Genomic DNA, 22,864 nt, shown 5'->3' on the forward strand with positions numbered 1-22,864 from the left:
GCTGGTGTGGAAAAGCTGCAGTCTTGGAGCTCCCTGACCTGCTCTAAGTTCAAGAGGGATATTTGCAAACAGCCTTTGCCTCCAGGTAGTCGCATGTGCATGTATATACACAGTCTGTCTATATAGGCTGAGGTGCTGTAGTTAGTTGCTTTTAAAAAGTTGTTGTGAAGTTTGCCACCATTGGGAGGCAGGATGGTTTGACTGTCTACCTCAGTTATTTTTCCCATGCTGCGTTTATTTCAAGGTTCTGCCAGTCACCAGGAGGCAAGCTGTTCTGCTCAATGGGCAGGGCTGAAGTTTCTCAAGTTTTCTAATGGTTTGGCCTATTTAATATGTGCCCCTTGCATGGATGTTGGGGAAACAATGGGCAACTAGCCTGTTTTCTTCTCTGGGGCGGTGACAGCGGTTCATCTAGGATCTATGGGAGGGAAAGGTATTTTGTCACTGCCTTAACTAGTTTTTCATAATTAGAATCAGACCTTGGTGTTTCTTATCAGGAATGACGGTCATGGGTTCGAAGTCAGGCTGCCGAGGACTTCGAAGGTGCATTGGTGTCTCTGTTTTGTGCCTCACAGGAGAGCCCAGAAGAACTTTTTGGTCTTTTGTGTTGGTGAATATCTGGGGTAGGCTTTGGAGCAGCGGGGAGTGCTTCCCTGAAGAATTTAGGATACTGAGATACTTTTTCCTTTGCAATATAAATTAGATTCTTCATCGAGTTCAGGGGGAAAAAAGTCTTGTCCTATAGATAATCTGATTTACTTCACACTTCATAACAAAAACAGAGGCAACTGAATAATAGGGTATTAGAATGGTGAACTGTATTTGGCTCCATGGCAGTAAACCTGACAGCAGACAAATCTGGACCAGTGGTAGAGCAACAGCTTCCAGTTGAAAAAAAAAAAAAAAACGGCACAGTGGGGTCACAGTGGTGGTCTACCCCGTGACTTCTCCCACCTCTTCTAAACCGACTGCATTCCTGCTGCCCTGATGGGCTCACGGTTGATGCTGGGATCAGGGAGTGCGCCTCTGTTGAACCGCTTGTTTCACTGCATCCCAATGGAAAGAAGAGCTAACACATGTGAGAAACCAAGCCCCCATCGGAACACATCCTCAAGTGTGATAGGGAAGTGGTGTGCACTCCGCGCAATGTCAATTTTTTTCCTTGTTGTCTTAGGTTGTTTATTTTATTTTATTTTTTTAAACTTTGGTTCTGGGGATGGAACACAGAACTGTTTATTATACGGGCTAGCTGTAACCCAGCCCTTCCCGGCTTTCTGGGTACCTCCTTTATTTTTTATTTTATCAATGTCTTTTATTTTTACATGTGTCTTCCAAATGTATTCTCCGCCACCTATTCGAGTAACATTTTTTTGTTGTTGTTGTTTTTTTGGATTGTTATCTGTGGAGACAATCTGTGAATGTGTGCCTAGGCCATTGGTGTTTTTAGGTCTGTGTGTGCATGAAAATTCTCACCATGGAGCTGCTTGCGTTTATCCTGTTCCATAATAAACTGTGGAGATCAAGAAGAACCAGGATTAGTTCAGATCATCTGAAAATGCTTCAGTGAGTGATGTGTGCTTCATTTAGTCCTTGGGATGTGGCACTGTGATGGCGAAAGGGAGGGAGAGACAGAGACAGAGACAGAGACAGAGACAGAAACAGAAACAGAGGAGAAAAAAAAAGATGTTTACTAGCAAGTCCCAAGCAAGTTGCTTGCTTCTAGGGACAGCACTTGAGTCCAGTAGGTGATAAACTTTTTCTTGGGGTGAAGGATGCGAGTGAGTCTTTGAAGGAGGAGCGGATGCTATGTTGTACTAAAGGCACGAAGGCCGCCTTTGAGGAGAGATTTCTCTCACTCCTCCCTATCTGCTCTCCTGCAGCACAAACAGCTGGTCAGCGGCAGTAAATTCCTCAGCCACTGGTGAGGTGGAGGCCACAGGAGCCTGGCCAGAGGCAGCCATGGGGGGCGGGGTAGTACTTTGTTTACTTTTGAGCCCTTGTCTGTTCTGTTAAGGAAAAGACCAGAGTCAGACCGGGGTGGAGTTTCCAAGGTGAAAGTTTCTGAATTGGTCAATCAGTGACACCTCTAAAGACCATTTGATTGTAAGGTGTCTGACAGGAGAGCAGGGAAGAGCCTTGTTTGACACTCTTGTAAAAGAGAAGCTCTCCCTGCTAGGCTGGGGTCACCCAGAGTGACATGGAGCCTTGTTAGTTGTCCGTAGTAGCCCTTCTGCCAGTGCTGTGGCATTCTTCTCTCTATTCCTCGCCGGTTGGGGCTGGTTGACCATCTCTCTATAAGAGGTCAGGTATTGTTTTGTCTTGTGTTTTCCCCCAGAAGATCGGTCTTGTCACAGGACAAAGGCAAATAGGTTGGCTTTTCCACTGTCAGCCTTCACCTTCAAGTAACCTGTGCAGTTTTAAATCCAGCCAAGTTACAGCGGAAAGTGGTTGTGGCCCAGCGGACACAGGCCTTTTGCAAGGCTTGGCACAGACAGACCTTCTATTGGCTGATGTGATCCGGCACGCAAAAGCTAGTGGTACGATGTCCCTGGCCATTCTTTTCCTGTTTGCCTTATCAGCTCACATTTATAATAGGATGAAATTCTCATTAAAAAAAAATGTTTTCTGGAGACTTCTGGATGCCTCATATTCCTTCGGGCTAGCGAGGGCGGGCGATCTTGGTGCCGTAGCTTCTTACCTGGCATCTGGTGCAGAAACATTTCTGTCATGTTTGCTGACTCCAAGTGAGGTACAGAGGAGGTGGGTGCACCTTCTTCTCTGCCCATGTATCACCTCATTTAATAAGGTTTCCCTACTGCCTCTAAAAGCTCCAGAACTCTGCCTGTTGTCTGTCCAATAAGTAAAAGGATGTTGATGTATACGACTAATAGTATGATGATTTCCATAATCTCAGAAACAGCTTCTGTGTCTAGGCAAAAAAAAAAAAAAAAAAAAAAAAAAAAAAAAGAAAGAAAAGAATAGGAATTGAGGTGAGAGTGGGTTTCTCTGTGTAGCCCTGGCTGTCCTGGAACTCACTTTGTAGACCAGGCTAGCCTCGAACTCAGAAATCCACCTGCCTCTGCCTCCCAAGTGCTGGGATTAAAGGCACGTGCCACCACTGACTGGCAAGACTCAGCTTGTAGGGCTCTGCATTTCTCTGACAGAAGCATCTGGGAACTTTTTAGATATTTAGAATTAAGTCAGCATTGAGAACTCGGTCTCAGGCCACCACATCAACATTCTCAAGGTTCATGGTGTGTCTATAAAAGGCCAGGGAAATCTGATACAATAGGCTCTGCTCTCTGGCACTTCCTAGTGTGGTCCATTTTAATCACAAGCCAGCTGGTCCGAGGGCACAGAGCTATGTGCTATGGAAGATGAGGTGTGTGGGAACAGTGGGCTGCAAGGGTCTAGTCAGGTGTGAGGGGAGGAAGTGGTAGGAGGGAGGGATGAGGGAAGAAGGGCCTGCTGGACCACAGATACCTGGTATGGTGGCATGTGAGAGCCTGGCAGTTCCACTGTTAGCTGAACGCAATACCACCTGCTGTCATGTCACCTCTTGATAAATCTATGGGTGAGAGCCACAGGCTGCTTCACCCAGAGCCAGGCGGACTTTTATTTATGTGTAGTAAGCACGCTCTTTAAGGATACTGAAAGCTGATTCTGGAGTGCCAATGGGAAGGGTAGGTAAAGTGGGGATGTGGGTAGCTGTGGGTGGGTAATACCTTAGCTGTGAGCAGCAAACACAGAACTAAGACATGCTCTCAAACACACAACATATGGGGAGGGGGAAGGGAGGGGTGGCTGGATGTTACTTGTTGATCCAATTTCATCAGGTTGGCCTTTGCTGTGGTTCCCCCAGGTGGGGGAGCCTATACCACAGGAAGACCCTTAGAGTGTGGGGCATAAGGTGGGACATGTTTTTTTTTCTGTGAATACCACTTTAGAAAAACAACACCACGACTTGGTCTCAGGCAGAGCCCGTCATTGCTGTAATGTTCCAATAGACTCGAGGATGCAATATATCTGTGCACTTATTGAATAGAGTGTGAATTTTCTCCAGTGTTCCCACGCCAACCGGAGCCTAGCTTAAGGATGGTTCGTTGCCAAACCTAGTATTTGGGCGAGAGAAAGGCTAGACTAAATTAGGGGAGAAGTTAGAATTACAGTCTATTAAAAAGCAAACGCATTTTATTGATTTTTCTGTACATTCGGGAACCAGACTAATAAAATAGCACTTATTGGGACATCTCAGAATGAGCCCCCATGAGTCGGCAAGAGTGACTTGCGTTCCATACCATCCATTGCGTAGGAATGAGTACAGCCGTGTGCTTGAAACTGGCTGATCCTTTGGTGTTGAAATATTACCACAAATCTATCATTTGCCCTGTTAATTCTCTGGGTAACCCTTTCATCTTTGACAGTGAAAATATGCAGTACAGCCTGGTCTGGTCCCAGGGATCTGCAGTCCTTTTGGCATAAGGAAGAAGGCCTTACTGTGTTAAGTAGGGGCACCCCATGTTGATTGAGCCAACTGCATGGAGTCCTGTGGCCTGTGCTTATGAAAACCGCAGAACCTTTGCAAAAAAAAAATTTGGGAACTTTATAAATCCCATGTAATTAGAAGTGTTGCGCTGCTGTTTCAGTGGTCATCTCTCCTAAGACAGCCAGCTCAGGTGTACAGCTCTGTAGGGATTTCTCCCCTTCCTTCTTCCTCCTCCTCTCTGCCGGGAGGCATCCGTCACCATCCCCACCGTGGCTGGCTGGTTGCATCCTGTTGAGAGTTGTCCTGATGTGTTAAGCTTAATGACCTCATTCCCTCTTCACGGTCTTTCCTGGAGGCAGTTTTCCTCCCGATTGTACAGACCTAGAAACTGAGGTTAGGTGATGGTCTGCCTCTGATCTCTAGGCTTGTATGCCTCGTGGCAGTACAAGGCTGAGACACCAGATCACGGGTCTGCAGTTGCCAGTGACTGTTGCGAGCTATAACCGTCCTCAGGAAGCAAATTAGGAAACTCAGAGTGATGGGCTGATGGTTCATCACCGTAGCAAAGGCGAGAGGCAGAGATGGAGCCAGCAGAGGTCATGTGTTCCCTCTTCTTGTTACCACCGAAGGCGGGTCGCTCTTCATTCCCATTAAAAGTGGTCAGATGCTCCCTCCTAGCCAGTGACCTCTGCATGAATGCTCAGGATCCGTTTTGACAAGCAGCCTCTGCCGCTCTCTAGTGACGTGCTATCTTCTGTGGCTCCATCTTTGACCCCCACACGTTTTTACTCACAAACCTTTTTTCCCCATCCTGCTTTTTCTTAGTTGATAGCTGCTTCATTAGGTGGTTGGATATCTGAGGTTGAGTCCTCACCCTGCCCAGTCTCAGGGCCAGGCACCCTCTAGACTGGCAATACTCCATCTTTTCCTCTGTATGACCTTATTATTATTATTAAAAGCTTTTGACCCAATCCATGAGTGTCTCCCCCTCCCCCCATAAAGTGTCCCTTTAATAAATCATGAACACCAAAGGCCGGGAATCCATTTGAAATATATACAGATATTCCATGATTTTCCATCACTACCCAAGGAATAATATTTATTTTCACATATTTAGGGGAACCTTATTACCCAAGGAATAGTTTTTTTTCCCTGCTTTTCTCTTGTATGAGCCCACCCATCCCGGCCATGTTCTTTCTAATTTACTTGAAGAGAGACATTCGGCCATCTGACTTCGTAAATTTCTGGGTTTTTTTGTTTGTCTGTTTGTTTCTTAGGTAACCCTCTCCACCCACAAACCTGGCATTGGCTGTTGAACACGGGATCTCATATAGGCTAAACGAGATCTCTACTTTTGAGCTATTTCTGTATTCAATTGTTTTTTTTTAATATTTATCACTTTACATCTCAATATCAGCCCCCCTTCTCCTCTCAGCACCCAGTAACACAGATCCTCCCCCCATTCTTCCCTCTTCTTCTCCTTTGAGAAGGGGGAGCCCCCCCCTTGGGTATCACTGTATTCAAATTTTTGTATCCAAACAGCTTTAACAAGTAGAGGAGGAAAAGTGCATAGGTCCCTCAGCTGAGACTTAGCAGAACTATGGTCCTGCTGGAGCACCAGAGAAGGGGGACACACAGTGTGAGGTGACTCAGTGCAGGTGATTCAAGGACATTAAGGGCGAATGACCCAGAAGTCTCACGAGGCAGTGGAGAAACTGAGGCTCGCAGCTTACCCAAATCCCATTGCCAACTGTAGGCAAGCCACAGTCAGGATCCTGTGTTGTGGTCTGTTTTAGGTACTTTCAGCAGCCATAAAAAAAAAAATCAAACAAGAATTCAGACAGCACTGTGTCCCCATTATAAGTCATATCCCACCCCCAGCCCCCGCCACTGCCCCCTGCCTGTGTGGCACCACAGATCGGCAGGTGATAGTACTGGCTATGACTTCCAAGTTAAGTTACTCGGTTTAAGAAGTGAAGAGAGGATAAAATACATTTTGGAAAGATATCCGAGTGAAAAAGGTTGGCATAAAAGCAATGTTGATTTTTAAAAGGCCAAGCTTCCTGTGTCTGGCCGGATGATTTATGAGAGCCCTCCCAAAGGAAGATGTGAAAGAGCGGGCTCCTGAGGATTTATGTCCTCTGTCGGGGGATTTTCTCTTTGGATGTGGGAGTCAGACATAGGGAAACGACCTCATTTCCTGAATGACCCAAAAAGGACACGTTGCCCTGCTGGGCTGGTGTGAGTTCTGTCAGCAAATGTGTTCAGGGAGATGACACTGAATCCTCCCCTTTGCCTCTGAATTTAGCTTTAGCTTTGAATTTTATTCTGGCTTTTATTTTTTTTCTCTTGATTCTTCCCTGTGTACGTCTCTTTTCTTAAGGGCATTGCCAGTTGTTGAGAAAAGGGCTCTGTTTAGTGTCGATTGCCCCCAAGGAGGGGCCCGGACATTGTAGTGCACAGACCTGTGGAACTTGGTCCTGACCTATACTTGTTCACATTACTTGATGGTGATCTTATTAACTCATCTGACTGTGGTGGTAATAGAACTGCGTGCTCCTTACAGTTGTTGGCCGAGGACAGTAAGGCTTATGTCTCCCACAACATGTGAATCTAGAAGGGGCTTATAGTTTCAGTACCCACATTTTCACAGTTGAGAATCCAGGTTCCAGAGATGTTCAGGACGCTGTGGGATTGGTAGTGCTGCCTGAACCGAGATCCAGGCCGCTTGTTGGATGACTCCCAGTGTGCTGCTCTTGCCACCAACCCACTGCACCGGCGACACTCAGTCATTGCTCAGAAAAGCTTTTTTAAAACAAAACAAAACAAAACAAAACAAAACAAAATAAAACAAAAAACCTTTAATTGAGCACACAAGGCTTGACAACAGAAGAGATGAGCTGACTGCAGTTACGTGACAGTACCAAATGCCGTTTGTATTTGAGTTTTGAGGGAGATAGCTAGTTGTGTAGTTCTGAGTAAGTTAGCAGAGGTGAAGGAGAATGGGGGGAAATGGGGTGTCTTGACTGGAGTTATTACTCTGCTCAGCGATCGGAACGGGTTCGAGTGTTGCTTGTTACTCGCGACCGGGGAGATACTTGAAAGACATCGGTTCTTTAATCGGCTTTTGTTTCCCGGGCAATCCCATGTCTGTCTGAGCACAGAGCAGACACTGTGTGTGGTGGGGTGGTGGAGTTTCAGCTTCATGAGTTGGGAGTCGATGGGCCTCCGTGGAATCCTAATTATACAGAGGAGACTGAGAAGGGGAGAGTTTGTTACCGTGAGGCATGAGGGAAGTTTTATGCTTTCCTGGCTCTGAAGGGAGAGAAGTGCCTCCCTTTTGTCGTGGTTATTTGCTGTGGACTTAAAATACCGTCCTGAATATTCCTTGCCATATACGTGTTACATGGGAAGAGGAAATACTAACTAGAAAATGACTTGTTCTCTCTTTTCACAGTGGTGGCCTTGCGCAAGCTCTACCCAGGCAAAAATGACCTTTAAAACAATAGCTTGAATAGATGTTATTTATTGTTTGCTTGTTTCTGTTAGCACACAGTAATTATACACAGTAGGTTTCATTTCCATACGTATACATAGTGTATTTTGGGCCGTACCTCTCCATAGTTTCTCTGCCCCCCCCCATCTTCTTCTGCTCATCATCTGTCTCTCTGCAACTACTTCCCTTTCTTGCTTTCATTATCTTCCCACCCCCCAAACCAAGTGAGTTTCATTAGGGCTGCTTACAGGAGTGTGGGTCAGGCAGCCACGGGTACTTTACCAGGGGCCGATCCACTGAAGAATATACCCTTTTTTTTTGAGGAATCCATTTCCCACCCTATGAAAGAATGAACACACTGTCAGACTGTTGAAGAACGAGGGTTAGTTGTCCCTTCCCAGTCCTCCCAGGAGCTACCAGTTGAACTTGATGTTTCTTCTCAGCTGCCCTGTACCTACCGTCTACTGTGGGCTGTAGCAGCCTGCAGTTATTACTCGTGAGAATTATCTGTAGAGCTAAGTCCGTGGTTCCCTGCTTCATGCATGTCTCCTGCATGTGAGGAAGCTGACTCTTCAGTATTTCCTGGAAGAGATGAGCTGCTGATAAAAATCAGTGTTGTAATTAAAAAAACCAAACCAAACCAAAAAAAAAAAAACCCCAAAAAACCAAATACCAACCAAGAGCATCTTGTTTGTCTGTAAAGTTGCCACGTTCCCCTAAAGAAGTCTGCCTTGCTCCCTAGTGAAAGTGTAAGTCTAGATGTGGCCACTGAGGGTCTGACATTGTGATAAGAAGGGACAAAAAGACGGGGTGGGGGGGGGGCAACGGCTCACCTCAGTGCAGCTGTGGCCTGAAGGTAGGCCTTGGGTTCCCAGTGATAATTAAGGTTAAGGTCAAGGGACAACTTAGGTACTGTATTTGCTCTCTCTGTGTTTGTGTGTCCCTGGATTTGACCCAGCATGTCCCCCTCCGGAAAAAAACAAAACAAAACAAAACAAACAAACAAAACAACAACAACAAAACCCTTTATCAGCTTTATCCTTAGCATCATCTCAAGCCTGATGGTTAATACATGGAAAGATCTCTCAAGGGTAGGACAAGGTAAAACACGGTGGAAGCTTCCTAAAGGGGGGATGGGCTTGCTAGGCTCTGTCCTTGACCCTGTTAAGGATCTCAGGCGGGGAATGAGACATTATCTTTACGTGCTACTTATTGTAGCTTTTGTCTTCCCCAGTCCAACAGGTCAGACGCTGGGGGATGTGCAGGCACACCGTGGGCTCCAGCTGACAGTTTTCATGCCTTGATTTGTGATCACAGGCACCCTGGGGACAGAAGCAAGTTTTTGAGTTTTCATTGGGCCTCATCCTGTGTTTCTGCCTTGGGGCCATTCTGGCTGGTTTTGGAAACAAGAGAACTCAGAAGGAGTGGACTTCTGGTGCATTTTTTTGTAGTTGCTGTCTCCTTTTGATGAGGTCTTGGGGATTTAGAAATGATCTGTCATGAATTGCTTGCTTGGCACTTTGATAAGCTCTTGAGATCTGAGGCCTTCCTGACTTAATGGGTTATAATTACCCGTTGATGTAATGGCTGGTGATGAGAGGACATCAGGTCAGGGGTCACAGGACACCTTTTTCTCTGTCTCTTGGTTCCATTCAGCAAAGAGAGTGTGGTGGCACACACCTTTAATCCCAGGATCTAGGAAGCAGAGGCAGGTGGATCTCTGAGCTTCAGGCCAGTGTCTGTTTAATAAGACTCTGTCATTTGGGGGTTAAATCTTAGTAAGTTAGACAAATTCCCCAGCCTGGGTAAGTGTCCCCTTCTCTCCAACTTTTAAGACCCAAATGACCTGACTTGGCTGAGTCCACCTCAAATCTCTGAGAATGACCAGCTTCGTTTGCCTGTATGGCATCCAGTCCTTTCCGGAGTCTACTGACTCTCATCCTTCAGGGAGAGTAGATTCCGAATTGATGGTAAAGTTCAGGTGTTCTTTCCAAGAATGACATTTCTTTTCTGAACTTCACCTTCTGCTTTCTTGAGTCCCCCTATGCTGTGTGGCTGGTCTGGGCTGTTCACAAGAAGGTGGAGCGTGTACCTGTCTGCAGGCAGAAGTTGGCTGGTAGGTCAGACAGCTCTCTGAACACCATGGGCTTCATCAGGAAGGAGCCTTTGAGCTTTTTCAGTGTTCCCTCACAGTGTCTCTTGTCTCCCACCCAGACTGGCAGGGAAATGGGCAGAGGTTATTGGAGTGTATCTCCAGTAGAGCACATGCTGATGGACCCTTCCCACACACTCTCACCTTTCCTGGTGAAACAAAGCAAGGAAGGAAGGCTTTATTCTGGCTCATGTTAAGGGGTCAGTCCATGACGGTGGGGGGCAGGAATGCAGGCGGCTGTACTGTCTTTGTCTGAGTCAGGAAGCAGAGAGACGAATACTGGAGATCAGGTTTCTCTGCTTTCTCCTTGGGTTCAATCGGAGACACCAGCCACTTAGATGGCGTCACCCACATTCAGGGTTCCCTCTTCTCTTAAACTTCCCTGAAAGCACTCTCATGTGTGTACTATACCCCCAGAGAGGGATGTCCAGTTGATAGTGAAGACTAACCATCACAGTGACCTATCCTTAGAAAAAGAGCACAGACGGCTTACTGGAACACAGCTTTAATCCAAAGGATTTGGGAGGCAGAGGCAGGTGGATCTCGGTGAGTTAGAAGCCAGTGTCTACATCGTAAATTCCAGGCCAACCAGGCCTATATAGTGAGATGCATTTTTCAGATAAGTATCAATCAGAGGTGCACTAGCATCAATAGTAGCACACTTTGGGGTACAATACAGTTTGTTCTGTGGGGGGTAGATGTGTGAGACAAGGCCTGAGAAGGGGGAGAGAATCTCCTTAAAAAATACAAGGAGGCAAAGTGAAGAGTCTTGCAGTCTAGGGAAGGGCCTTGCTTTAGCAGAGGCCGCAGAGAGGCGAACTCAGTAGAGCAAGTCCCTGTGAGCATTCACCAGCTCTTCTGAGAACTTGTCTGTCTTGAGAAGCTTGGTAAAAATGGTCAGGCAGAGTTTCTCTGAGGGGAATGCCTGTGTGTGCTTTTGTGGTTAGCCAACGTGTTAAGCAGTCTGATTTAAGGGAAAGATGGTCTCTCTGTGTTTTCATTTCAGCTGTGGTCTTAAAAGGCTTACCATGGAGGAGTTGTGGGCGATGAGCGCACAGTCCTCTCGCCTCTCATTGGCTCAGATCTAGGTTATAGGTGAATGTGAGTTCATACATAGCCTATTTCTTTTTTAAAAAAAAAATTAAAATTATATCTCGATGTGTTTCTTCTGTGTGTACACACGCTGAGGCATGTGTGTGGAGGTCAGAGGGCAGCTTTCAGGACTTGGTTCTTTTCCTTCCACCATGCAGGTCCCAGGGACCACATGTGTTCCTCAGGAAGTCAGGCTTGATGGCAGGTGCCCTTACCCACAGGTCTTCCCAGCCCTGGTCTGTTTCTTGGATGTTTATTTAGCATGGTTTGCAGAACCCGGTTTGGGCAAATGCACGCATACACAGATTCCCAGGCATTGTGAGAGTGTCAGAATCCAGTTCCATAGCTCTTGTCCCCAAACGGATGCCTGTGATTTTTTTTCTTAGTGTTTCACATTAGTAGGCTCTCCCCCTCCTCCCTGGTTATTTTCATCAGCTTGACACAAACTAGAATCGGTTTTGGAGGAGCGAACGTAGATTGAGGAATTCCCTCCTCCAGACTGGCCTGTGGGCATGTCTGTAGAGCATTTTTGTTGATGAATGGTTGTGGCAAGGCCACTGTGGGTGGTACCACCCCTGGGCAGGTAGTCCTGGGTTATGTAAGAGAGCAAACTGAGCAAGACCTGGGGAGCAAGACATCAGGCAGCTCTCCTCCATGGCTTCTGCTTCTGTTGCTGACTCCAGGTTCCTGTTTGGAGTTCTTGCCCTGAGTTCCCCTCAGGATGAACATGGAAGCAGGAACAAAATCATTGCTGCCCAGATTAGTTTTAACACAGCAACAGAGAAGCAGACCAGGGAGACGCCCTTTAATGTCTCAGGGATGCCAAGTGCTGACAGGGTGATGGGGAAGTTCTTACTCCTCGCTGGGTAAGACTGAGGCAAATGTGAGCCCATGTGACCGAGGCTTGGGCTGTTGCTTCTCTTTTACGACTTGTGTGAAAGCGCATCTCTTAGTTTGTCCCAGGGCACAAATGCTAGGCTTGTGGGGGCGGGGCTGGGGGGGGGGAGGGATGTGCAATTTTAGGCTCATTCCTTGTCTGCACCCGTGTAAGCATTGATGAACTCATAAAGTACCCTGGAAGATTTCTCCACTCTCCCATATCTATAAAGCAGGTTCTTTGGGTCAGATAAAGGTTTCCAGATGAAGCCATGGAAGACCGAAGTTAAAGAACCAGCGTTAGAGGTTAGAATTAGCATGCTCTAGGGAGAACAAGGTGAGGCCAGCTGACACAGTGCCTTCCTGCGCAGTGTTTAGCTTTCATCGGGACGGTATGGTATGCCTTGTGATTTCTTGGGCATCATTCTGCTCCCGCTCCCCACAGGAGCCTATTCTTGTGACTCGGTTTGCATATATGTACATGTATTGAATGTTCATAGAATCGCAAGTTAGAGAAATCGTAGTGTAGTCTGTTTTTCAGCATAGAGAGGAAAAGATTGCACAAAAATCCAGCCTTGTTGTAGCAAAGAAACCTTACGTATAGATGTAAAATATATCTCCTCGGAGGGTTGGCTTTGTGATGGGCTATAAACGGATTGTTAAACAGCAAGCTGAGGGGCTGTTAACAAGCTGTCTCTAAGAACATCTCCTGGTCTAGTCTGAAAAGGTAATGTGTACGTATTGCAGCTATGAAATAGTTTGCCTATGGTGTTTGTATGTTGATAAATGTGTGTGTGTGTGTGTGTGTGTGTGTGTGTGTGTGTGTGTATGCTCAGTGGTGAACAGCCTGAGAAGATAATTTTAAAATGTTATTTGCTTCTGTGTTAGTATTTGCCTTCTAAACTGGACAGTGTCTGAATCCTGTCCTGCCTTTTAAGAAGCTGGCTTAAACGAACAGGTGTTTGGTCAGCGACAGGGAATGAACCAACTGAACTTCAAAAAGCTCCGGCATGTTTTATAACACCTTCATGTATAATAACCGCTTTAAAGATCCGTGCCGTAGAATACCCGGGTAAAAGGCACATTGCCTCCTCCTCAGCCAGCAAGCATTTGAATTCACAAGAGCAGCCAGGCAGGGCTCCCATTCTGTGTCTACTCTTCCTCGAACCTTTCCTCGTGTTCAGCTGAGAGTAAGGTCTTCGAAGGTGCCTGCCACCGTTGGGTCTACAGTGGAAGAGCTTTTTCTTGTTACTAGGAGGCTTCTCTCTCGTACGGGGATAACAGCTGCCGTGTTGGGAAACAGGTGTCTCTTCTAATCCTCTGACTGGATCAGCTTGTTACCCTGGCAGTGCCTTATTATTACTGTTTTTATTTATTTATTTTCCTCTCCCACGTAAGCCAGCCCCTGCCAGGAGGTGCTGGTGAGCGGGATGAGTGCCAGAGGACGGGGCAGCTTTTCTTGGGAGAGGTTTCTGTTTAGAAGGATCTCCTAACCAGTCATGTTATAAGGAGAGGGCTGGAAAAAAAAAATCACTGGGGACATTAAGTCACGGGGGAGAGGAGGATAGTAGATGGATGATGGTCTGGCCAGTCACCTCTTCAGTGTAAAGTCAGCGCTGCCACAAAAGTGGATGCTGACCCTTCTTTTGTCTTTGTCTTTGTCTTGTCTTCTCTTGTCTTTCTCTATCCATTGTTGCTGAGTGGTAGCAGTGGTTGTTTTGAGACTGGGTCTCCATGAGTACAGGCTGGCTTTGAACTTGCTACGTATGTAGCCCTAGGCTGTCCTCAGACTCCTAATCTTCCTTCTTCCACCTACTAAGTTAAGTGCAGAGATTGTGGGTCTGTGCCACCCCGTCTTGTCGAACTGTCCCTTTGTCAGGTTCCTAGATCTGTAACTTTAAGATGGCTGGCGTGCTATGCTTTCCGGTCATCAGGACAATCTAGTTCCATGTGGTTTATACCGCAGGTCAGTCTCCTCTGCTCCGATGTTGCTGGCGTGCTTCTGGTTCCGAGTCATCTTGCTTTCTTTTCCTCCTGGTCTCCACTCTTGGGCCCTGTCTTAGGGTCACTACTGCTGTGATGAAACAAAATGGCCAAGTCAACTTGGGGAGGGAATGTTTTATTCTGGATATACTTGCACATCACTGTTCCTGAAGGGTGGAGATCAGGACCAGAACTCAAACCAGGCAGGAATGTTGGAGGCAGGAGTTGATTGAGGCAGTGGCCACGGAGGGGTGCTGCCGACCGGTTTGCTTAGCCTGCTCTCTCACAGAACTCAGGACCACCAGTGCAGGGGTGGAGAGCACCAGCCGTACTGGGCTGGGTCCTCTCCCCTGAATGACTAATTAAGAAAATGCCCTACAGGCTTTTCTGTATCTTATGGAGGCACTTTCTTACTTGAGGGTCTTTTTCTCAGATGACTTTAGTTTGTGTCAAGTTGGCATAACACTATCTAGCCCAGGCCCCCTTCAGTCCAGCCAGGAGTAACTTTTTTTTTTCCCAGACAGCCCTGGCTGTCCTGGAACTCACTTTGTAGATCAGGCTGGCCTTGAACTGAGAAATCTGCCTGCCTCTGCCTTCCGAGTGCTGGGATTAAGGCGTGCGCCACCGACGTCTGGCTAACTTATTATTATTATTTTTTTTTAATGAGAAGTTCTTGTGGCCCTATTCTAACCCCAACTCCACCCCCATTTGACCTCAAACTCACTACATAGCTAAAGCTGGCCCCATACTCTGATTTTTCTGCAGCCATCTCACCAGTGCTGGGATCCGTTTCTGGCTCTGCACTGACTCCTTGCAGCTCATTGCTTTTGTCAAGCCAGGCACTTGACATTCTACTTTTCTAATACTGTGTTCCACTTCCCCTTTCAACAATACGGCCCACTCAGGCAGTACTGCACTCGCCCCAGACCATATGCTGAACTTTTCATGCCTGGAATCGTCCCCTGATCCTCTCTCTCCTGGCAGCCTTCTTGTTATCCGAAGCCTATTTTTTCAAAGCTTTCTCTGTGGTTGCCAGACACGGCATTCCCACAACTCATTGAACTTGCCTTTTGTGATTGGCAATGATCCGGTTATAGATGACTGGCTTATTCTTCTCCATGGTCTGAAAGCCCAGACAGGGCAGGAATCTAATGGACTCATTCTTACATTTTCTGTTTCTAACACGGTGCCTAGAAGGGAGGTAGGCACCTTGAATCCAAAGCATTAGGGAAAATGCGGGGGAAGTAGGCTCTCGCGTAACCCAGGCTGGCCTCAAACTAACCATAAACTAGAGATGACCTTGAACTTACGATTCTCTTGTTTCTACATGCCAAGGTCTGTAGGTGGGAACCACCTTACACAGTTTGTGAAGGCTGGGGGTTGAACCCAGGGCTTTATGCGTGCTAGGCAGGCACTCTGGCAACTCAGCCATATGTCCATGGTTTTGCATTAGATTTCTGAAACCAGCTCGTATTTACTCAGTTTCTCTTAAGTGGATGCTGGACTGACTTCGTGATGTGAAACATGAAGTCTTTGTACTGTTGAAGTCCTGAGGAAATTCTCCTTGCCGATAGAAGATAGAAATCGTCCTGTTGAAGCCCTGTGGAAGACCACAGGACAAGCATAACACAGTCCAGGCCCAGGATACACAACAAACAATTCTGTCCACTCATACTTTCTCTCTCTTGGAGCCCACCTTCTAGAGAGGAACATAGCCTGAGAAAAAGTTCAAGATTCCATAGGCTGCCTGTACCAGATGTAGCCTGGATGCCCTAGATGAGTTGGCTGGTACTCCCATGATTCTCTGCTGTGGCATGGGTGGACTGTGTCTGGGACAAAGAGCTAGGGGCTCTTTTTCATAATCCTCTGCAGTCTATCTATGGCTGGCTGAGAGGCTCTCCCAGGCGAACTTGCGACCTTGTTCCTCCAGCTTGTTCCCTCACTGGTTGGTCAGCACCGATTACCTGTGAAGTTTCTGTGAAGTTCGAGATTGCCTTTTGAAGAAGAGTATGGCACTGTCCTTGCCCCAGGGTGGGCTCTTCGTAGCTTTCTCTAAAGCCCATGTTTCCTTCAGTGCTGGCATTGGTGCCAAGAGGAGTGGTTCTTCGGCACCCCCTTGGTTTCATGGCAGTGCCTCGGGACAGACCCGTGAGAATGACTCAGGTTCCACAACACTGGGACAATGTCCTTGTCTTATCCTTGGTGTGACAGGCAGCCTCAACATTTCTGTCTGCGAAGGGCAACACTACGGTGTTTGCTCATACAGCAGATTCTCTGATGTCTGCGGGCTACTTGTCTCGGTAGGATTTCATACAAGTGAACTTGACCAAGTGGAAGCAGTTCCAAGAGACCCTGAACCTTCCACACGAGCCCAGAAAAACTCATCTCTTTTTTTTTTTTATTTTTATTCCTGGTTGCCATTGATTGACTGATAGCTGGGAAATAGACCATTAAGCTGTGGGAGAAGTTCCAACTTCTTGAACCCAACCAGACCCCATCACAGATCCTTGTATAGTTCCTGCTCAAACCGTGCCAGTTTTTCCTGATCACCTGCCAGGGACTTTCTCCCAGACTCACACTGCAGCCGCCTGCTGGCCCCGCTGCCCTTCACCTCACCTTGGCTGCAGGTGAGTAGGTCCCCATACTGCTTTTCTTCATCTGTCGTCTGCTCAGGGAGTCTGGATTGCCTTGTCTCTCTCACACGGATTCAGATGAGGTTCGTGCATCCAGTCAGCTGGCAGAATGTGCCGTCTGGCCACTCTGAGAGAAGAGAATTCTAGACCCAGGTGCAGGTGTGAAAGTGCACACTTTGAAAGCTGCCAAGGTAGAGAGAGTGGCTCCTGAGGGCAGGTAGGCAGTGTCTTGGTATCCCTCATGCTTTGACAGAGTGGTGCTGTCAGGGTTCTTGTCGCAGGCGTTACTGGAAGCCTGGCTCAGTGCCTTTACTCCACTGAAGTGAAGGCTGCTTTTCCCCTCATCTGACACAGTGGTCAGGCAACAGTGAGACCCAGGGCGCAGCACATGGGACCTAGTATTAGTTCTAGCAACAAACTTTTGTACCTCCATATCTGGAATTGATACAGATTCTCTTAACGTTGCTTTAAAATTGATCTGCCATGTAGGAGAGTTCTGGGCCTTTAAAATTTTTTTTTTTTAGTTATCAAGTTTTATGGTTATGTATATATATATATATATATATATATATATTCTGCATATGAGAAGATAGGTAACATTTGATTTGTTTGGTAGAACCCCTTTCTTTTTCTTTCTTTGGCTTGGGTGGACCCTGTTTGTAATTAGCTGCTGAATACAAAGAGAATATCAAGTGTCCAGTGCCGCTCCAGGAGGACCACTCTTCTGTCTCCTGACCCCAGCATGAGCTAACTCTGTACTTAGGATGTGGTGAAAGGCCTCTTGATTGCCTTTCTTCTCTCTTCTTCCTTCAGCCCCAGGACTAGAAGTCTTCTGCATGGCACCAGTTACCAAAGACAGCGCCTGTGCCAAGGGTCTTTCCGGATTGCCTCTTTTTATGCTCTCTGGCTGGTGTTGAGAAGATAGTTTGTCTTTCCGTTGCAGCAAGTTGCAGGATACTTAAGCCTCATGGTTCAGGGCAGAATCTAAGATCAGGAAGGAACCCACCCCTTATGGTATAACTACACAATTGCATAACCAGGTATGCTACACACACATCACACACACACACACACACACACACACCATACACACAAATGCACCACAAACACACCATATACACACTCCGCAAACACACCATACACACACATCACAAACACATCCTACACACAAATGCACCACAAACCCACACACATATATACATACATACAAACATACCCTACTCACACACATGAATTCACACCTCTATACTAGATATCATTGCACAATTGCCCAACCAGGTGTGCTACTTCTGGTAAATACACACACACACACACACACACACACACACACACACACACACTCTCACACTCACCTTTTAAGATGTTTTCAATCATGCCCCTCCCCCCTTTTGCCTGGACTTTGCTTTAGTTCCTATACCACAACTTAATGCATGTCTGGAACATTAATACATGGTTCACAGATCCCGGGGTGGGGGGAATCCTCTTGCTATACGGCCTGCAGTTGTCAGCCTTAGATTTGTCTTGGTAAAGTACCTAGGAAGTCTGGTCTAAAAGGAGCTGAGGGAGAAGTGAGGGGCACGGATGGACTTTGCTGTTTTGAATAAGGACCAGGCTGTGGAGCCTCTGGTGCAGTGGGGTAGTTACCAGTGATTCCCAGGCCTCCACGGCCTTCCCTTGTGTCTATCTCTTGTGGCGCAGCACTTCCTCCTGTCTCTATTCTTAGCTTTCTTAGCTTTTCCCACTCAGCCCCCCAATTCTCCTCGTTCTTTTCCTCCTCCCACTTCAGCCCCTCATCTCCCCTCATCTCTCAGGAGCCACCTCTCATGTCCCATGCCTGCTGGAGCCTTTCTTTTCTTTGTTAATGCAATATAGTTTTGTTTCTCCTTCTTTGGATCACCTGTTCCTCCAGTGCGGCTAGTAAACCTTCAAAGCAGGAAGTGCCCAAGTGGGTTTCTCCAAAAGGGGAGTCTGCAGCACCCCGAGGCCGTGTGTCCATTCACGGTCCTGCCACACTCCTTTCCTCCATGACGTCATCCCACCCAAATGACGTCATCCTGCCTTCTGCGTTCATTATTTTTCTCTTTCCTGATGATCTCCTTTTGCTATGGGAATACACCAATTCTCTTCCTCATTAGAGATTAAGTTAACTTTGATCACCTGACTTTGATAAGTGGACATAATTGTGAGTATTTTAAGCATGCCTTTCCAAAATAAAGAATATAGGTTTGTGTGTGTGTGTGTGTGGGGGGGGGGGCGGACGGATGGACAGCTTTTAGTACCATAATAAATTCATCGTACTTGAGAAAAGGTTCGTGTGATTTTTTTTTTTTTTTTTTTAGTTTAGTGTGACAGCATACAAGTTACTTTTTCCTTTACATCTGATTTTGTCATGTGACTCTTGGTTTTGGTGAGAAACACTGTTTTAACTATGGTCCCTGTCTTCCAAATAATGGCTTTAGGAACAATTTGTTGAAATCCTCACAATTCATCATTTGTAGGTATTCAGATGTTGTTGCTTTGTTTTTGTTTTAAGACAAGGTGTCATTGTGAGTTCCTGACTAGTCCGGGACTTGATATGTAGACCAGCTGCAGTCTTCCTGCCTCTGCCTCCCGAATGCCTTAGGATTACAGGCATGCGCCATGAATCCCTGTTTTATATGATTTTTTTTTTCCTCCAGTGCTTGGGATCAAACTTAGAGCCTTGAATGGGGTAGGTGTTAACCACTGAGCTACACTACTGGCTCTTCAAGATCTAATGTTTCGGATGGGTTACTGTGTGGCATTTAGTCTAACAGGGTCTACAGTCTCCTCACGTTATAACAGAGTTTATAATGTGTGCTGGCTGGATTTAAGTAGTAAAGTGACACTTCTGGACATCACCTTCCCTGGTCACACTTTCCCCGAAGTAGCCAGTTACTGACCGGTCCGTCAGTATTCGTCGATGTAGTGTACCTCGCTCTCAGCGTGGATGGAGACAGATGGAGGAAAGTCGCTCACTCCTCTCCTGCTTCAGCAGGCTCTCATTGTAGGAATGGAAACAGAGTGGGAGAGAAGAGTTAGGGATATGGCTTTTAGGATGTTCTAAAACCAAGGAAGATACAGTATAGTTCCCTTCGGTGAATGAGAAATAACCATTGAGAGACACTAAAATGACTAGGTGAACGATCCTACATAACAGGTGGCAATTCTGTAAGATTTACACATAGAATTTTGCCATGTAGGGTTTTAAAAACACTCCTTTTTGCGTCTGTTCATTTGCAATGAAGAACCACTATTGTTTTATTAAAACCATGCATAGCTGTGTGTGTGTGGGGGGGTGTTTCTGTGTGTCTGTGTGTCTGTCTGTTTTGGAGACAGATTCTCTCTATGTAGTTTTTCCTGTCTTAGAACGTAAGATAAGTTGTAGACCAGGCTGGCCTCAAGCTTACAGAGATCCTTCTGTCTCCCTGCCTCTTGAGTATTGGAATTAAAGCCATACACCACCAAACCTGGTACTACCTATATAGTATATATAATATATTAATAGGTATAAACTTTAATAGATACGTAGTAGATATATTAATAGATAGTTGGGTGGGCGAGAGATTTTGCTGTTTTTCCTTATCTGCCTGGCTCCTAAGCAGTGGTGGAACTAACTAAATCTGTAATTGTACTGTAGCTTTCTCTTTCATAGGAGAGGGATAGGTCTTTCCCCAGTTAGCATCTTAAGAGGAGATGGGGAGGAGCAAGCTGCTGATTTAGTAGGGCAATTACAACTAGCTTTCTGCAGCAACTCTGGAACAGAGGACTCATCAGCCTAGACTTGGGAGTCCAGAGCTGCTTGATCTGTTGGGGTAGGAAGCCAGGGTTCTAAGTCAGGCACGGAGATGTCTGCCTGTAGTTCTGTCATGCAGGAGGTGGGAGCAGGTGGCTGTTTGCAAGCTAGAGGGCAGGTCTAGTGGGTAGTCCCAGAACAGCCAGGCTGCAGAGTGAGACCCTGTTTGAAAAGAAGTTGGAGTTCCAGTTTAAATGTTTCTGAAGGGCATTATCTAGGAGGGGACCAGGGTGGCAGCCCAGTCCCCTCTTGGATCAGTCCTAAGCTTGCTGTAGTGTGCTTTGGGTTTCCTGCCCCAGGGGTGAAGACTTGTCTACAAGTAGTTTCCTGACATCTGCCTAATCAGTTCTGAGTATTTATAATTTACAAGATGATTATTACAATAACAGGATTTAGGCACTGGCAGCTGAGTTTTGAGGAATTTCAAACCAATGCCCAAACAGCTGAGTTAATTATGTGTGCAGGGTCCCATGACACAATTACTCTGTCCGAACCCACATTTTCTGATACGACCAGCTCAACGATCTGAGACACAGTAGTCTTTAGTTGGGATTTTGATTTCAGAATTATAGATCAGTTCAAACCATATTACCTTTCTTTTTCTTTCTTCCTCTTCCTTTTCTTCTTCTTCTTCCCTCTTCTCTTCCTCTTCATCCTCCCCCTGGCCCTGTCTCTTTTTGGAGGCAGGATCTAACTTTGTAGCCCAAGCTGGCTGGCTTCAAACATTCCTGCTTCAGCTTCCCAGCTATGGAGATTATAGGTCTACAAATCCTCTGACTCTTCTTGGTGACCTGATTGAGTGTCCCTGTGTTTCAGTTACTGGTTACAGTTCATGTAAACCACAAATCAGCAAGTTCCATGTGAAGTGGCTCAGTGTTTTCTTCTTTTAAACTTAAAAGATGGTGAAGGGGGAAATACAATGTTTATACAATAACACTCACTTTTCTGCCCTGGCACCTGCCAGGCTGTGGGCCATTCAAGGCTCATTTTAGGCTGACATATGAGTTCTGACCTCATGACTATGCTATTTGTCCCACTGATAAATGTGATCACGAGGCCTTTTAACAGCATATTCTGACTAAGGGAGTAAACCCACTTCCCACCAAACCGAATCACCCCTCAGTCCTATTAAGCAGGAAATGCCCTGAACGCCAGTATATGAAAATGCTTTTCCAGACGAGCCCAAACCATTTCATCCTCCAAATAAAATCTATCTGCTCGCACTTAGATTGTTCAGAGGCAGATGGTAAGCAATTGAAACGGAGAGGCAAGCTGGCAGAAGGAAAAATAAAACCACAAATATCTGTACATGAAGGTGATCTACACTCTTGCCAACCCCCCTTCAGCTTCGTTAGCACGACAGCAGAGCAGTTAAATAGCATGGGAACTCAGACTCATATGGCTAATACAATTGTCCTCTGTTAATGGGGTGAAACAAAGCCTGCGAATAATATACAGGGCTGTTCACCAGTATGCAGAGCTAAAGGAGTTGAAGACATTATTAGCAGGGGCGCCTATACGCTGTGCTCTCTGAGGCAGAGAGCTATCTTATTGACACCTCTGCTCCCCACCTCATTTTAATAGTGGGGTCACTGGTGTGAAGTGCTTGGTATTATCCAGGTACCAAGTCTTCCATAAAAGAGCCGTGCAACAGCATGCAGCTTCTGATTGGTAGCTCAGTATCCTCGGGTTGTGGAAAGGAAGGTGGTGACCAGCACATTAGAAAAGTCTAGAGGCATCACTGTGTGGGAAACTCTGCACTGAACGCCAGGAGTGACAGTGATTGCCACCTAACTTTTGTGGAAAGGCTACATAATGTGGAGGCCCCTAGGCCATCCCTCAGCCTTGTCACTGGGTGAGCTTCCAGACTCCGAAAATCCACCACTTGTTCTTCACCTTGAACTTGAGCATTCAGGGACAGAAAGGAAAAGGGCGAGCAGTTCAGTGGGGCTGGGCGTTTAGTTGCAGCAGAGCCATCTGTGGCCCGGTGGTGCCAAACTGTGGTGTTCTGAGGGTGTGTGAATGAGGGTGCCGATCCAGACTGCGGAAGGGGCAGCTCACAGAGCAGGTGGGTGTGCTGGAGGAGGAGGAGGGGATTTAGTGGCAGGATGTGAGATGAGTCGACTCTGCTCGGAACCAGTCTGGGGATGCCCACGAGGAAGAAAACGAGAAGGCTGCAGAGAGAGGGCCGGTGCAAGGGAGAATTGACTGCAGGCTGGAATTGAAGAAAGGTTTGGGTTTCCACAGGCAACCACTTTGGGGGAAATACACTCCAGTGGCTGAGCGGAGACTAGATGAGAGGGGAGGTGTGTGGGGTGGTGGTGGTGTCAGT

At 46.7% G+C, this 22,864-nt stretch overlaps 1 protein-coding gene across 4 annotated transcripts in view; it reads left to right on the forward strand.

Moving 5' to 3' along the window:
* Window positions 1–22,864, forward strand: part of Etv6 (ets variant 6) — a 234,459-nt gene that overhangs the window by 1,405 nt on the left and 210,190 nt on the right. The window lies entirely within an intron of this gene.

This window comes from Mus musculus, chromosome 6 (genome assembly GCF_000001635.26).
Source record: "Mus musculus strain C57BL/6J chromosome 6, GRCm38.p6 C57BL/6J".
Lineage (NCBI taxonomy): Eukaryota > Metazoa > Chordata > Mammalia > Rodentia > Muridae > Mus > Mus musculus.